Genomic DNA, 15,716 nt, shown 5'->3' with positions numbered 1-15,716 from the left:
TTTTAATGCTTGTGTTCAAACAGCTGTATGAGGTTGTGGAGCTTGTTTAAAAAAAAAAAAGAAAAACTGTTGGGCAGGGCGAGGGCATGAGTTGGTTACCAGTTGTCACCCAAAGATAACAGTTACTTTTATTGGGGTATTACAAATGCAAATGGTTAATGTGGTATAAACTGTATACTAGATTTTAGTTAGAATGTCTAAAGCTATCACACAAGGCATTCATCTGTGTTCCCTGTTTATGGGAATGAAATATGTAGTCATTTGAAGTCCACAATATGTATACTGTGTTTGTAATAACTGCAGATTTTACAAGCACATTATTCTTTCCATTAGGATTAAAACCTCACCGAATAGCAATTTGTGAAAGAATTCTAGCAGGGCCCCGAGCCCAGAACTCTGACCTCTGATGAGATGCTTGGCAGCAACAAACTCTGGGTCTAGGCAAAACATCTGGTTTGAGTTAGACTTCCTGAAAAAATAGCCCCTGTACTGGGGAAACTGGTATTCACTCAGCTTTGTATATATACTTTGACTGACTTCAACACTGCTATAGGAAAAAAGAGAGAGAGAAAGAAAAGACTTTACCAGAATGCCTGTCAATCACAACAGACTCCTTGGTGGCCTCTCTAGAATTAAGCTCTCTTATTAGCTAGAACAGTCTTTCCATATTTCTTGGGTATCTCCCCCCACATTACAGCCTAATAGAATGTAAAATAACTTCAAAATAAGTTCAGATTTTTGACTAGCAAACACAAAAATACATTACTTTTCTTTTAATCACTCAAGAGGAGGAATCTCTGGTTAATTTTGACTTATTCTATTTACAAACATGGAGGGGAAAAAGGTTAAGACCATAGTGATTTGAGGGCTGCTATAAATTTGGTAAATACTAAACCTGAAAAAAATTAAATGGCTTCTAATCAAGGTTCCTTTCTTCTAAAATGATAAACTTAAACGCAGTAAAATGTTTGGCTTTTCTGGTGGTTCAGCAGTAAAGAATCAGCCTGCAATGCAGGAGATGTGGGTTGGATCCCTGGGTTGGGAAGATCCCCTGGAGGAGGAAATGGCAACCCACTCCAGTATTTTTGCCTGGAAAATCCCATGGACAGAGGAGCCTGGTGGGCTACAGTCCAAGGGGTTGCAAAAGAGTCGGACACGACTGAGCGGCTAAAACAACAAAGTAGGACAACAGTGAGTATTTATTGTGAAGAGGTTCTTTGAATTTTTGCAAATTTAATAAAAACCACAATTCAAAAATGATTCCTCTGATAAATAATCTAGAGAAAAATGCTCTGGATTAACATGAAACAATAATTTGACAACAGGGGATTATCTGAAGGTTCTCTGGCAAACTTTCATCTTCTGATTAGCAGGTCCAGTACAACAAATATGGAATGGAAATCCATTCACTGCAATTAACAGTTCACTTAAACTCGTTAAAAGGAGACCATTAAATTATTTCACATTCTTATACATACAATCTTTTTTTAAAAAAATATAATTGACTTATAACATTGTGCTAGTTTTGGGTGTACAGAAAAGTGTACATCCACTCTTTTTCTAGATTCTTTTTTCATACAGGCCATTACAGAGTACTGAGTAGAGGTTTTTGTGCTATACAGTAGGACCTCCTTTCTGGTTACATATTTTATATATAGCAGTGTGCACGTGTCTTTTGACATGTCAGACTGAGACTGGCCCCAATCTATGAACGGTGCTGAAAGACAAAAGGCAGCATCAGGTGAGTTGTTACAGCCAAAGGTTAACGTTTGGACCTAAACACAAAAGCAGGATATTCCAGTGCAGTACTCTCTACCTTGACTGTGATTTGATTTGAGTCTCTAGTAAAACCAAATATATAACCCAGTTTATACCATTGTCAGTAATGTAAGATTAAGGTCATATGGGATAATAATTCAAAGCATGATTTCAACTTTGAAGAGCCTGGGAGAGTTCTGTCAGTCTCAGAGGATGGTAAACTGACATTTTACCTTTCTATATATCATCTTAATTTAATTATTACCTTCGTGAACAGAAATACAAACTAATTTATATTTAATCTTTGGGAGAATAGCGTGGGACAGAAAGCAAATTAATAGTTGCACAAATTTACTTTTCTGCCCAGTGGCATTGCTAAGGACTCCACTGAACAGGAACATGTTGCTTCAACATGTATGAGCAGTCTGCAAACCATACTTTTACCAAACTTCAGGAAGCTATTCAGGAATAACTCAAGATTATTTATGCCCTGCTTAAACATTAAAAATAAACTCTTATTGATAAAACTCAATCCAGAGTCTGCTCCACGTTCCTCAGGACCGCATGAGACACATGCACGTGTCTGCTTACTTGTCACAAAGTATGTGGTTTTTAATGTATGTCACAGCCATTATTCAGCAAATTATACACTTGGTACTATCTCCAAATGATACAATTTTTAAAAATTGATATTTCTACCACAAAGTCTAATCATTTCTATTATAATCAGAATCAACAAAATAATCATGGAAAATAAAACATTTTGCTTCTCCAAGCTCTGTTTCTTCAATCCATGATTTTTATACATTTTAACATGAAATGTTCCTTTGCCAACTTTGAGTAAAAAATACCATAGAGCTTAACTTCAGCACTTCCTTTCTCTACACCCTTGCAACCTTCTTTTGTACACACACCATATACACAATCCCTCTAATTTCTTAGCTCACCATGAACTGAAATGTTTCGAGATACTCATTTTGATACAAAATAACAGTTAATAACGAACAAAGTGACAAACATCCCATTTAAATATATTTTTGAAAGAATACGTCATAAAATTAAATATAGATTAATAATAGCAACTTTCTGTAAACACATATTTACTTTTCTACTCAAAACAAGGATAAACTAAAGCTATAGTGTTCATTCTAGAAAGAAGGAAGAAGCATTTTTAAAACTGTGTAAGCATTCATGCAGAATTACACATATTTATATACTGCAGGTATATGGTAATAGACTTAAGGATAAAGTTTTTAAAAATAATCATTACCTGGGATGCATATATAAATTATTTTTGAAAGTCTGCTTTTCCTTAAACCTGACCATGAAACAATTCGTATCTGAGTCAGAGAACAAACATCAAGGAATATGACTTGACACCTGCAGGGTTTTTGTCTGATGATGATAAAAGAGAAAGTTATTATCCTAATGCTGAAGGCCACTTTGAGAAACCCTCTGAAGCACAAGAAAGGGGATTCCTCTGTCATCCTCTTTATGACAGAAGTAACAAAGAAAACGCTCTCCTCCTGACCCAACTTTGGAATATACATAGTTCAATTCTGAGAGTAGAGATCTAAAAACTGGGTATGATAACGAATAGTAACAAAAACTAACACTGGCGATGTTCTATTCTGGTAGTACTTTTATACTGGAATTAAACAGCAATTTTCTTTCCAAAAGGCATAAAGAGCATTTCACTGCTAACCCCCTGCATTTTTTAAAGCTATGGCCACAAAGGCACATTTATAAAATAAGCCCCCACTTGTTAAAACTGTAACATTGCCACCATCACTACAGTTTCACCTTAGTGACTTAAACAAATATAAATAAAGTAATAAACACTATATGTTTTATAGAGTTCTATGAACCAGCAAAAGAAAAAAAAAAAAATCACCTTACAAAATAACCTCTTGGCAAATGCAAAAGAAAAGCTAAATTTGGTTTGCCCATATTTTCTGAGTTCCCAGAATATAAGCAGCAGCTAGGGGAAACTTATTTAACTGAAAGACTTTAGCTTTTTTCATTTTCCACATTAGCCTTTTTGGAAAGCAAGGGGAAAAAAGTATTAAACAGGAAAGGATGAAAGAAGTAGAGAAGGGCAATCAATGTACTAAGAAGTAAATGGGAGTTTAAAACTAGGTATCTTTCATATTTTAGGTTTTAAGATGACCTTGATAGAAATCTTTGTACTGACTGAGGTTAAATGTTGAAAATGAGCTCTGTAAAAATCACACATGATGACTTGCTATCCTGAGTGGTCAAAACGTTCGGTAAGTAAATAACTCCTTTTGCTTTCCCATCATTAAGTTATGGTAAAGCTCTTCATGTTACTGCTATCTGACAGCTGTAGTGTAAACTGTTCCACTCAGAACTGAGGAATAAAAATTTTAATGGCTACTGTCATATGAACAACTTTAAAAAATATATTGTTTCAGACTTGTTAATATACTAATGGAGATTTTATAGAGTTTAAATATAATTTTTGAGTCATCACCTGTATAACAGCAATAACAACAACACTTATTTTATATAACACCAAATTATATACAGTTGAGTAAATTTTAATTTGTTTTCATTTAAGGTCTTCTAAAGTTGAGGCCAGCATGTTGAAGAAAAATATTAAACTATCTATAACGCTGTGTCAACATATGATGCTACCGGGAATGGTAAGTGAATTAATTTTCCAAGGAAAATTAATTACTTATGACTTACAGTTGTAAAAGCAAACAACGTAACACTGGATTAGGGCACATTTAATTTCTGTTTGTAGTAGCGATTAAATTAATTTTATATAATTCATGGTATGTAATGGAAAGCAGAACAAAAATGAAATTCTAGACAATGACTGACACAGAAAAATGTATATATTTATGAAGCCGATCCAAAAATAAGGGTCATGGATATTAATCACTGGATAATAAAACAGTAATTTTAATAGCTCTAGAATAATGGATTTTTAGCACAGTTTTTGAGAAAACTTTACCAAAAAAAGTCTAACAGAGAAACAAAAAACTGTAATAATACCCTGTAATATCTCCTGAATCTCTCCCTCTCCCCCTTAAAAAGGCATTCAGAATAAGGTTTTGCACATCTTTTATTTATAATGATAACTTTTGTTCATTTAGATTTGGGGCAGCTAAAATTAAATATATCAGTAAATAACTGGGGGATGAAGTTCTTAAAATTACAACTAAACTCTCTTCCCCTGATACCCAAAGAGCAAGGTGCTTCTAAAATGGATCATCTGTGATTCATTTAATTGAATTACGTACCTGAGTACTACTAAGACAACAGATTTTGGTAACTAACAGGGCCCTAAGAATACAGGTACAGCTGTGCATACAAAAATATTCATCTTTGTACCCCCCACGTCCTACCTGTTCCAGTTAAGCTAGACATAACCTTTTAAATTTGGACTCCATGGTGCAGCTCATGTATTAAAGAATTAAGTCTCACCCTGACACTAATTGTAATTAAATAGTTTAACTACTAGAGAATGAAATGAAAGAGCATAAACACACCCAAATAACAGAAATAAAAATTATACATACATAAATATACTTTCCTTAAAATTTTACCTTTTTACAAATTTTAAAGTATTCCCATTTGTAGTTACACCATCTATCACAAAGACAGTATCCCACATTATCTTTAAAAATATATAGGTATATAGAGAAAAATTATTATTTACATAATGCCTTTGAGAATGAAGAGAAAAAATTACTGAAAATACTCTAAATTCCATTTTAATCTTAAATCTATCAAAGGAAGAAGAATTTGTGACATTACTTTAGAGTTAATGAAAATAAAAATTTGTGGCAACGTAGTTTTTAAGGGATTTTTTTTGGAAGTAACTCAGTACTGTGAAAAGATTCGCTAAGGACAGAAAATCTGCCATCCCTAGAGAAGCTGCGTTTTAATCATGATTAGAAAACGTTTTTGCTCTATTTTGAAGAATAAAACTAAATAAAGCAATAGAAACCTCACCTTTCTGGCTTGTTTTCCTAAAACCCAGGGTTACTCTTATTTCAAAATGGACCTCATTCAGCATAATCCAGATTGAAAGGGGTTCGTTTATAAAATGTCCTCTATATGTTCTCTTTGGGGTAAGAGGCACATTCAGCCTTTTTTTCCTTCCCCCAGCTAGTAAAGCTATCCAAGGAGGCTGTAACATCACCTTGGACTCTCAGAAAATTTAACTTTCCTTCCATTCTTGGCTTCCACATTGGAACAGGGTTGTAAGAAGACAGAAAAAGAAAGAACAAAGGAACAAAAGTGTGTCCTTCTGCACGAAAAAGAAATCTACTGTGGTGCCCACATCAGTCCTGCCTAACACCACTCAGGAAAAAAGGACAAAGGCAAGAAAGACAAGAAGAAAAAGGAAGGAAAAAAGAAAAGGAAAACAAGGGAAAGAAAGAAAAGGAAGGAAGGGAGAGAGAGAGGGAGAGGAGGAAGAAAGAAAAGAATGAAAGTGAGAGACAGAAAGAAAAAATGAGAGAATACAGAATCCTTTTCTGATTGGCAGTAGAGTCCCCAAGACAGAGAAGTTACACTGAAACTCCCTCATTAGAAGGCACACACAAAACACCCTCTACATTCTCTTAAGACTGAAATGAATTTCAGAACTCTCCTCGAGCACCCTTCTTTTATTAAAACCCATATCCCTATTTCGGTAGAATCACTACAGGGGAATCACTAATTTTTTATCTAAACTATGACATTTTGGCAAATGCTACACAACCAGCCATAAATCTACAACAAGCCTCAAATACTAAAGACTTGGTAATTATATGATGAGAAACAGCTTGATTATGGGTAAGGCAAGGCAGGCTGTCAACAAACAAACAGCTGTTTCTTATTGACAACCCATAACCAAATTGTGCATCCCGACCAACCGAGGAGTTTGTGTCTGTCGTTGCTGTTGTGTTTGTTTTCAACTATTCTCCCTTCTTCCCCTCCCACCTCCAAAACACTGAGTCAATTTAAACATTAGATGTGAACCACAACAGAAGAATCAGATACGCAAGGATAACAAGTAAAGCACTATAGACTTACAAAACATTCTCTAGGTAATAACTAACAGAAGTTTAAAGTGTACTTTCCAATTCAACTTCAAATGCCTATCTGTCCCTGTGCAACACGTCCTGTCATTACTATTTATACGAGGCAGCTCAGGCAATGGGCCTGTTTCCTCATTCCTAGATTATGACCACAGCAATGCGGCCACTCTGATTCTTTGTTCTGGAAGCTTTCCCCGCAGATTCTTCTGTCCTCCCTTCTAGCAGAGGCCATGAACATGCTTATACCTGTCAGTGTGAACTAAATGACCTCTAAGGTCTCCTGTGGCTTGAAATTTAATGATTCTAGGAATACTTGAGAAGATTTGAATAAATAATAGGAAAAAACAAAACCTTAATATAATAGATTTAAAAACAAACCTACCAGCATAAACAGAATCTGCTTACTTTTTATTTTTGGCTGTGTAGCTTGTAGTTCCCTGACCAGGGATTGAACCTATGCCCTCAGCAGTGCAAGTATGGAGTTCTAACCACTGAACCATCAAGGAATTCCCTGGAATCTGTTTGATGGTTTCATCATATGAAATAAAATCACTTTCACATTTACACCTTCAGGCATTTTCATACACACACACACAGTGTTTAACAGTTATTCAGAAACCATATAGGTAACCCGATTTTATTTTTCAACAAGGCATGAAAAAAAAATTACTTTCCCCAGGTCACGAAGCAAATGCAGCTAAACTGAAATAAGACCACAGTTCCCTTTGGTGCCCTGGGGCTTTGTGTTCCACTTCAAAGAACCACACTGAAATGAGGAAAGGACCAGTAAGAATGTTTATGCAATTTCAGTTTAAGTTCCCTTTAAACACACCCTGAATTGTAACTACCCAGCAGAAAGGAGGGGCATATGTCAATGAGCATAGTTACATGCCCCAGGTATGACCAAGTATTTTAATCTAGAATCCAAATTTCCTTTGCAGACTTAAATGATAAACAGCATTTATCTACAAGAAAATAGCTCCTATCTCCCTCTCAGTGTTCCACTTTATTTAAACCATGCCTTTCTTCCCTGGTATCTCAGTTGGTAAAGAATCTGCCTGCTGTGTGGGAGACCTGGGTTCAATCCCTGGGTCAGGAAGATCCCATGGAGAAGGAAATGGCAACCCACTCCAGTAATCTTCCCTGGAGAATCCCCATGGACAGAGGAATATGGCGGGCTACAGTCCATGTGGTCACAAGAGTCGGACACAACTTAGTAACTAAACCACCACTACCATCAAGCATAATGGGCTGGATGTCTTCCGTGTTCTGCTGCCATCGTGGGGTCTAAGTTCAGTTAATACTACTCTGGTAGCATGCCCATGAATTCATCTTTTGGAAAACTCATAAAGTTGCTTAAATACATCAACACACATCTGAGTAGGTTTCAAATCATAAACGAGAGCAGAATCTTTTTTTTTTTTTTTTTGTAAAGTCTGGTTGTATTTCACACCATATGAAGAGAGGTGACTTGAATAATAAGGGACAAGGGAACAGACTATCTCCTCAAAAAGCAGCCCCTAGGAGGGTAGAAGGCAGACAAAGAAAGAGCTACATAAGCAAGAGGACACAGCAGGAGAAAATACAGAGAAAGGCAGAGAAGAATGGAGGCCACACATTTGGAATCAAGGTTTCTCCAGTATCCATGCTTTTAAAATAACTGGTGTGTTCCACATTGGCTTGAGCAGGACATTTAGGAGGGGAAAAAAAGTCACAGACTTAAAGCCAATCCCCAAGAATGATTTTTAAATCTCAATTTTTAAAAAAGTAACCAAACCATGATGAAGACAAATTCATGTGGTGTCAAATATAATGTCTCTTGGAACGTCCAAAACATGAATTCATTCTGCTAGTGAGGATACCTGGAAGTTTTGAGAAGCCCAACCAATGTCACTAAAATTAAGTTTTGCCTACAATCCAATTCCTTTTAAAATTAAGTTCCTACCATAGTGTGGGACTATGGATGGTCATTACTAATCACTGTAGCTGAACCAGTCTCCAAGTGCACACATTCTCACCAGGACTGACAGCGCATGAAGACTGCCAACATAACCAGGAGCGCCACTGCCCCCTCCCAGCCCACCCTGTTTACAGAAACCAAAGGCCTGGACCTCCCTCCTCTACACTGCCTCTAAACTATACAAATAATGCTTCTCCTGGCTTTTGCCAACTCTCTGGGCAAGTGCTATGAGGGAATGACATAATTTTTACAGCAAATTTAGGGATCTGAAGAGGCATGTGGTGTGGCATTCCAAAGAAGCAGAGATAAAATATAAAACTGACTGTCATCCTTACTTTCATAGAGTCTTGTAATATGCCAGGTATAAAATACTTTAATGAATTCTATTAGTTAAGACTGACTGATTTCTAAATTTTTCTGTTTATAAGTGGTTGGTACTTGGCACATCTGGAAAAACGAAGGGGTCTTTCAAAAATACTACCAGGAAGATGACCTATTTTCCGCCAGGTTCACATCACCAGATGATGCTGGATATGGCACAACTCCAGATAAAACAGCCTTTTCTTGGTCTCGCAGTGGCTGTTTATGAGTATACAACAAGTGTTTTATACACCTGCAAGCTCATTAGGTGGATGGCTCTTCTGGCTTCACTCTATAGTGTGTACACTTCTAGGTGGCATGACATTCTCACCTTCTCCCTCAATCCACTCCTATTTCCAAACAAATGTTTATCAGACACTATTTTACCTGAAATTAATTTTCTTTTCCACTGTAGTATCTGTTTATAAATGCATCCAACAAAAGGAAAGAACAGGTGCCTCACTTTTCCTTAACTCGCATCTGGAACCAGACAGTCATCCTCATTGTTGGAGGGTTTAGCAGACTGATTTACTCTATGGAGTCCTCCTCTGAAGTATGTGTGGGCTACCTGGAAACCATAAAGATGTTACCCACTTCCCTAATGCCCTAACACATAAGTCCCTTCTCCCTCCTACCCCCTGCCTTAACTTTTCAGTAAATACCCAAAATAAAGGAAAAATTTTCAAGTTTAAAATTGGGCAAAAACATTAGAGGGGGGGAAAAAAAAAGAGGGAGCCATTTTGTAGATAAACTTCATGCTCTGCTGTTGAAAGTTAAGGTCCACAAATCAAAAAGCAGTCATTTCTACAGAGCTAGGCTTTTCCACCACTCTCTCAGTGAATCACGCTGTGGTTAGTTGAAAGTGCTGTTCACATAATAAATTAACCACCTCATTTCCTTCATCACCAAAATATACATAGCACCCCCATACAGATTTGTTTTAATAAAAGTAATAAAGCCAGCCCAGAGGTTATGGCTGTTATGACATAATCACACCTCTGAGATTTAAAAACACTCACTTGCACATCATGCCTCAAAAAGTCTTTGCAAGCACCCCCCTCCAACAAAACTTAACTACACTCATACTCTCTGGCCCCATTTATTTCAAATAAATAATGAAACAAAAGCCTTGTATACAGCAGGAGAAAATTCTCCCTTTCAATTAGACATTTGAAAAGAAAATATATCTTTTTAAATAATACTGTATAATAAACAGCTTGGACAGCCTGATCTAGATTATTAAAGAAAATATATCACCAGAGTTAACAGTGCACAAAGAAGGCGGCCAACTAGCCTACTGTGTGCATGCTCAGATATGTCTAACTCTTTGTGACTCCATGGACTGTATGGCATACCTTCTGTCCATGGTGTTTTCCAGGCAAGAATACTGGAGTGGGTTGACATTTTCTTCTCCAGGGGATCTTCCCGACGCAGGGATCAAACCCTTGCCTCCTGCACTGGCAGACAGATTCTTTAGCACTGAGCCACCTGGGAAGCTCGACTAGCCTACTGACTATCTCACCTCAAACCTAAGACACTTTCTAAAGGTACTTGTTCAAAAAGAAAAATAATACATGTATTTCCTTCTACGTAAGTGAGAAACAATCTTCATTTTTATATATATCCAGGCAAATTAATTTTTCTTTTCTGTAACATTTAAAATTATGGAGAATAACCCAGAGCGGGGGTGAACTTCTCATCAATATCTTTTTTCCTCAATACAGACATTTCCCCTTAGAATGCCTTTCCACAGTCACCAAAAGAAAGACACTGTAACGGCTGTCCACAGCATAAAAGATTTGGTGGACAAATGTGCCTGCCATGAGTGAACTCATACCATAATTTAACAAGGCCAGTTTTCCTGTCTCTGTACTGCATTACAACCACTTTGTAGGCAGTTCATTTCTGATCTAAATTCTATCAAACTCACAGCCCTTTCATAGGATCATGCATTTAATGCATATTATCACTGTGATAATGAAGCCTTCCCATGAATTTAAAATATAATCTTACTAGTAATTAATTTACCAGTGCAATTCTTAAAGCCCATGATCAACATCTACCCTCAACACACATATTTAGAGGAATGAGTTGATCAACACTCTTGAACAATATCAGATACTCAGAACATAGTTTTTAAATTCTCAGAACTGGCTCTCCTAATATTTACACATTTTATTTATCTTCCCAATCACTACAATTATCTAGTACAATCTTGTATCTGAGTTTTCAGTAATTCTTTTTAATATGAACATTATTATATTCAGACAGTAGTTTTTTCCTACTGAAAAAGAATTACATCTCAGGTTCTCTTTTTAGTATGCCAAACAATTATCTACACATAATTATATTCAAATATTCAGCAAAATAGTAATATTTACATGAATGACAGAAGTAAACACTTTTTTGCGACACTCGTATTCCATCATTTTTTGTCTATAGGCTATCCATCCACATACAACCAATGTCAGCTCTAACCAGTATACTAAAAACTTTCTTAGACCTCTGTGGAAAATAAAGATGAAATTTTAAAGAATTCCATAAGCTTACATTTTAATAGATAATTTCACTTTAAAAGAAAAAGTCTATTGCAATGAATTTCATGGCAACAAAGTTTTTTATAAAGATATTATACTGTATTAATCAAAGAGCCTCAGAAATATTGTTGTACTAATTTAATGAAAAGAACATTCTTAGTATGCCCTCTGATCTAAGTATTATTTTCATAGAAAAAAGGATGGTCTGTGTTGTCAAGGGGGAGAAAGGAATGAAGAGATACATGCTATAAAGAAACTCTGGTTCTTTCATTCTCAGCAATCCTTTACTTTCCACAATCATTCTCACTCTAACCACATGGCTATTCTAATGCTTTTTGCTCCTAAATTCTCAAACACTTTTCCGAAAAAGAGATTCATTAGAATACTTGTAACCAGCATTTTTGGTTTACCACACAAAAATTTTAAGTGAGAGGCTATAAAAATTCAAGCTATGTTCACAACAGGGTTAAAAAATACAATAAATGGGCAACTATACTGATAATCTACCATTTGTTCATCCGTTCAGCAAATACTTATTGAATATCTACTGTGTACTAGGTCCTGGGAGCTGTGGATAGAGGTGGAAACACCTTGAGAGTTTACATTCCACTAGAGGAGAGACGGTAAACAAAAGAATACTGTGATTTCAGAAATCTTAAAACTTTAAGTTCTTTTTTGGGGCAAGGGTGAGGGGTATAAAACAGGAGGCTCCTACTTCACAGAGAAAATAAAACCAGTCTCTAGGCAGTGGGGGGCAAACTCTCCCTGTTGTGCTCTCTTCACTTCTTCCCAGACACCCGCCATCCCAGGAGGGTATCTCTTCTGAACTCCTGTCAATTTCCTTTCTTAGTCTATTTCTTAGTTTAAGCTGTGGGTGTCATCTCAGGCACTGAGCTTCCTTTCTCTCTGACATCTTCAACTTCTCTACTCCTACCTTCTTCCTATAACATTTAAACACATTTAAATTTCGACCTCCTTTGAAAACTCTCTTCTTTAAAGAATTATATACACCTGTTTCTAAGTGCTCACCTTTCATTCAGTCCTGGCTACTTCTGATTTCTGCCTCTACCACTCCAATGAAATTATTCTTGTTATGGTCACCATCAACATTTTTAAAAAACAAAATGTGAAACACCCATTTTCAACTCTTAACCTAACTTTATTCTTTTCAGTGTTTTACAGTATGAGTTTTTGCTTCTCAGATGCTCATCTCCCTTAGATACTGGCATGTCCTGATTTTCCTTCTACATTACAAATACTGTAACGTGCATTCAAAACACCTGGAAATCTTGTTAAAGTCAGATTCTGATTCAACCAATCGGGGTTAAGGCCCAAGAGACTTTTAATAGGGCCTCTTGCTACTCACTCAGATGGTAAAACGGCTGCCTACAATGCGGGAGGACCCAGGTTCGATCCCTGGGTTGGGAAGATCCCCTGGAGAAGGAAATGGCAACGCACTCCAGTATTCTTGCCTGGAAAATCCCATGGATTTTGTTAGGATCCTGTTAGGCTACAGTCCATGGGGTCGCAAAGAGTCGGACACGACGGAGCGACTTCCACTTCTTCTTCTTCTTCTTGCTACTCAAATTGTAATTCTCAGACAAACAGCACTGATATCACCTGGGAGATTTGTAGAAACACAGAATCTCATGTTCCACCTTAGGCCGACTGAATCAGAATCTGCATTTTAATGAGACCTCATGAAGGTTTCTTTTTTTTTTTTAACTGTACAATCAAGCTTGAGAAGCATTAGAGATCAGTGGTTGTCAAGCCTTAACCATTAAAATTTCAAATTCCAATGCCCTACACATTGATTTTGTGATCCTGTATGTCTGGGAGGAGGTTACAAGAATATGCATTTCTAACAAGTTCTTAGATGATACCGATACTGCTGATCCAGGGGCTATACTTTAAGAACCAATGGTTCTCAATCTGGCCTGTACATTAGAATCACCTGTGGAATTTTAAAAAGTTTGTTGATGTCTAGGGCTCACCCCAGACCAATTAAACTAAAAAAATCTCTGGGGACATGGCCTAAAGGCTGGGATTTTTAAAAGCTCCCCTGCCTAATCTTAAGGTTTCTAATTTAGGTAATTTAGGAGTGTGTTGGTTGAGAGAGGTAGTGGTGAAAAGAAAATAGTACAGGATGAATGCTAGTCATATTATGTAACATTATTACAACACATTATACTATAACTCCTTAAACATCTGTTCTACCCACCTCTGCCCTGTAAATAAACACTAGAAATTATAACAGTCTACAGGTTTGTCCTAGGCCATGTCTCAAATGATCATTTCAAATAATGGAACAAAACAATATTTAATTCTTAAAATTCAGAAGAATCCAGTATTTGCAAAGTGAAAAAAAAAAAATCAAAGATAGTGTTAAAACTCTGCATTAAAAGAGTATTTGATTTGGTGCAAAATCAAGAGTCTTGAAGATAAAAATTTGAAAGAATAGTATGAAAAGAAATGTAGCCTAATAGGAAAAGTATTTTTTCATTTTCACAGGAAATGAAAACAGCTTTATTTTTCTGATTATATAAATCCTCACTGTAAAATACACACACACACAAATGTATAAAGGCAGAAATTAAAACCAACTGAAAGCCAAAGTTGCTGAGATTAAAACACCTTTATCATTTGACCCAGCTTTCCTGCATCCTTTTATAAAATTTGACTTATTTAACAAAAGGTTGTAGAGTATATTATAAGGGACTCCGTGAGCCCATCAAACAACTTAAGAAACACAATATAAACAGAGTAGAAACTCCTGTTGTACCCCTCCCAGTTCTCAATCCCCGCCCATCTCACGCCCCACTCAACCTAACTACTACCTGGGACTCCAGTGCTTATTTCAATGTTTTTACTGTATATATTGGTATTCATAAACAGTACATAGTACTGTTTTTCATAATATAAATTTTTATATTAATCATAAACTACTAGACATATTCTGCAACTGCCTTCTCTCTTAATGTATTTTATGAGGTTTATCCAAGTTAATGTGTGTAGCTCTAACTGGGTCATCTTTGCTCCTATATAATATTCTACCATCTGAGTATACTACAGTTTATTTTCTTGTTTTTCTGAAGAAAGACATATTGTTCCCAAATTTTTTAGTACTATAAATAGTGCTTCAGTGAATTTCTTGTAAATGTCTTCTTGTGCACATTTAAGATAATTTTTCAAGGCTATGAATATCTAGCAACAAAACTGTTAAGCTGAAGAGAAGCCCCATCTCCCACTTTACTAGCTTCCAGTTGCTCTCCAAAGAGGTTGTTATCAGTTTATACTTCTACAAATAAAGTGTAAAATTTTCAATGCTCCACATTGTTGAAAACATTCAAACTGTCAGATTAATTTTTGAAAACCTGAAAGGTTTCCCATTGAAAATCATGTTGACTAGTAGTTTGCATTTCCCTAGCTAAGAGTCGGACACGACTGAGCGACTTCACTTTCACTTTTCACTTTCATGCATTGGAGAAGAAAAATGGCAACTCACTCCAGTGTTCTTGCCTGGAGAATCCCAGGGACGGGGGAGCCTGGTGGGCTGCCGTCTATGGGGTCGCACAGAGTCGGACACGACTGAAGAGACTTAGCAGTGGCAGCAACTACCAGAGTAATAATTTTTTTCCTCTTTATTTTATGTGTGTGTCTCCACTTGTGTCAATTACCTGTTTACGTCCCTTGCCTATTTTTCTGTTGAACTGTTAAACTTTTTCCCTCTTAATTGTAGGAGATCTTTATAAATTATGGGCTCTTTATAGATTTTAAGTGATGCAAATACCTTGTCCCTGTGACTTTCTATGTATTATTTTCTGATTCAGAGATATTTTATATTCTAATACAGTAGAACTTAAAAATCTTTTTCTTTGTGGTAGTACCTTTAGTGTCTCATGTGTAATTTTTTTTCAGTCATTCATGATAAACCTAGTTTTAAACTCTGTGAAAATACTTTAAAGTTTTAGAAATCCTAACAGTGATTTTTCTGCTAATATATGAAACCAGGTGAACTTCAGTAGAAACTGAAATTGATCT

At 36.2% G+C, this 15,716-nt stretch overlaps 1 protein-coding gene and 1 non-coding gene across 4 annotated transcripts in view; both read right to left on the bottom strand.

Annotated features, from left to right (window-relative positions):
• SRBD1 (S1 RNA binding domain 1) overlaps positions 1-15,716 on the bottom strand; it is a 227,035-nt gene that overhangs the window by 64,817 nt on the left and 146,502 nt on the right. The gene's annotated exons all lie outside the window — the stretch shown is intronic.
• TRNAA-UGC (transfer RNA alanine (anticodon UGC)) lies at positions 7,252-7,324 on the bottom strand. Its single transcript has one exon. It is a non-coding gene; the product is annotated as a tRNA-Ala (tRNA).

This window comes from Dama dama, chromosome 11, assembly GCF_033118175.1.
Source record: "Dama dama isolate Ldn47 chromosome 11, ASM3311817v1, whole genome shotgun sequence".
Classification (NCBI taxonomy): Eukaryota; Metazoa; Chordata; class Mammalia; order Artiodactyla; family Cervidae; genus Dama; species Dama dama.
The sequence above is the reverse complement of the archived record's forward strand: the minus strand, read 5'-3'. Positions and strand labels throughout refer to the sequence as shown.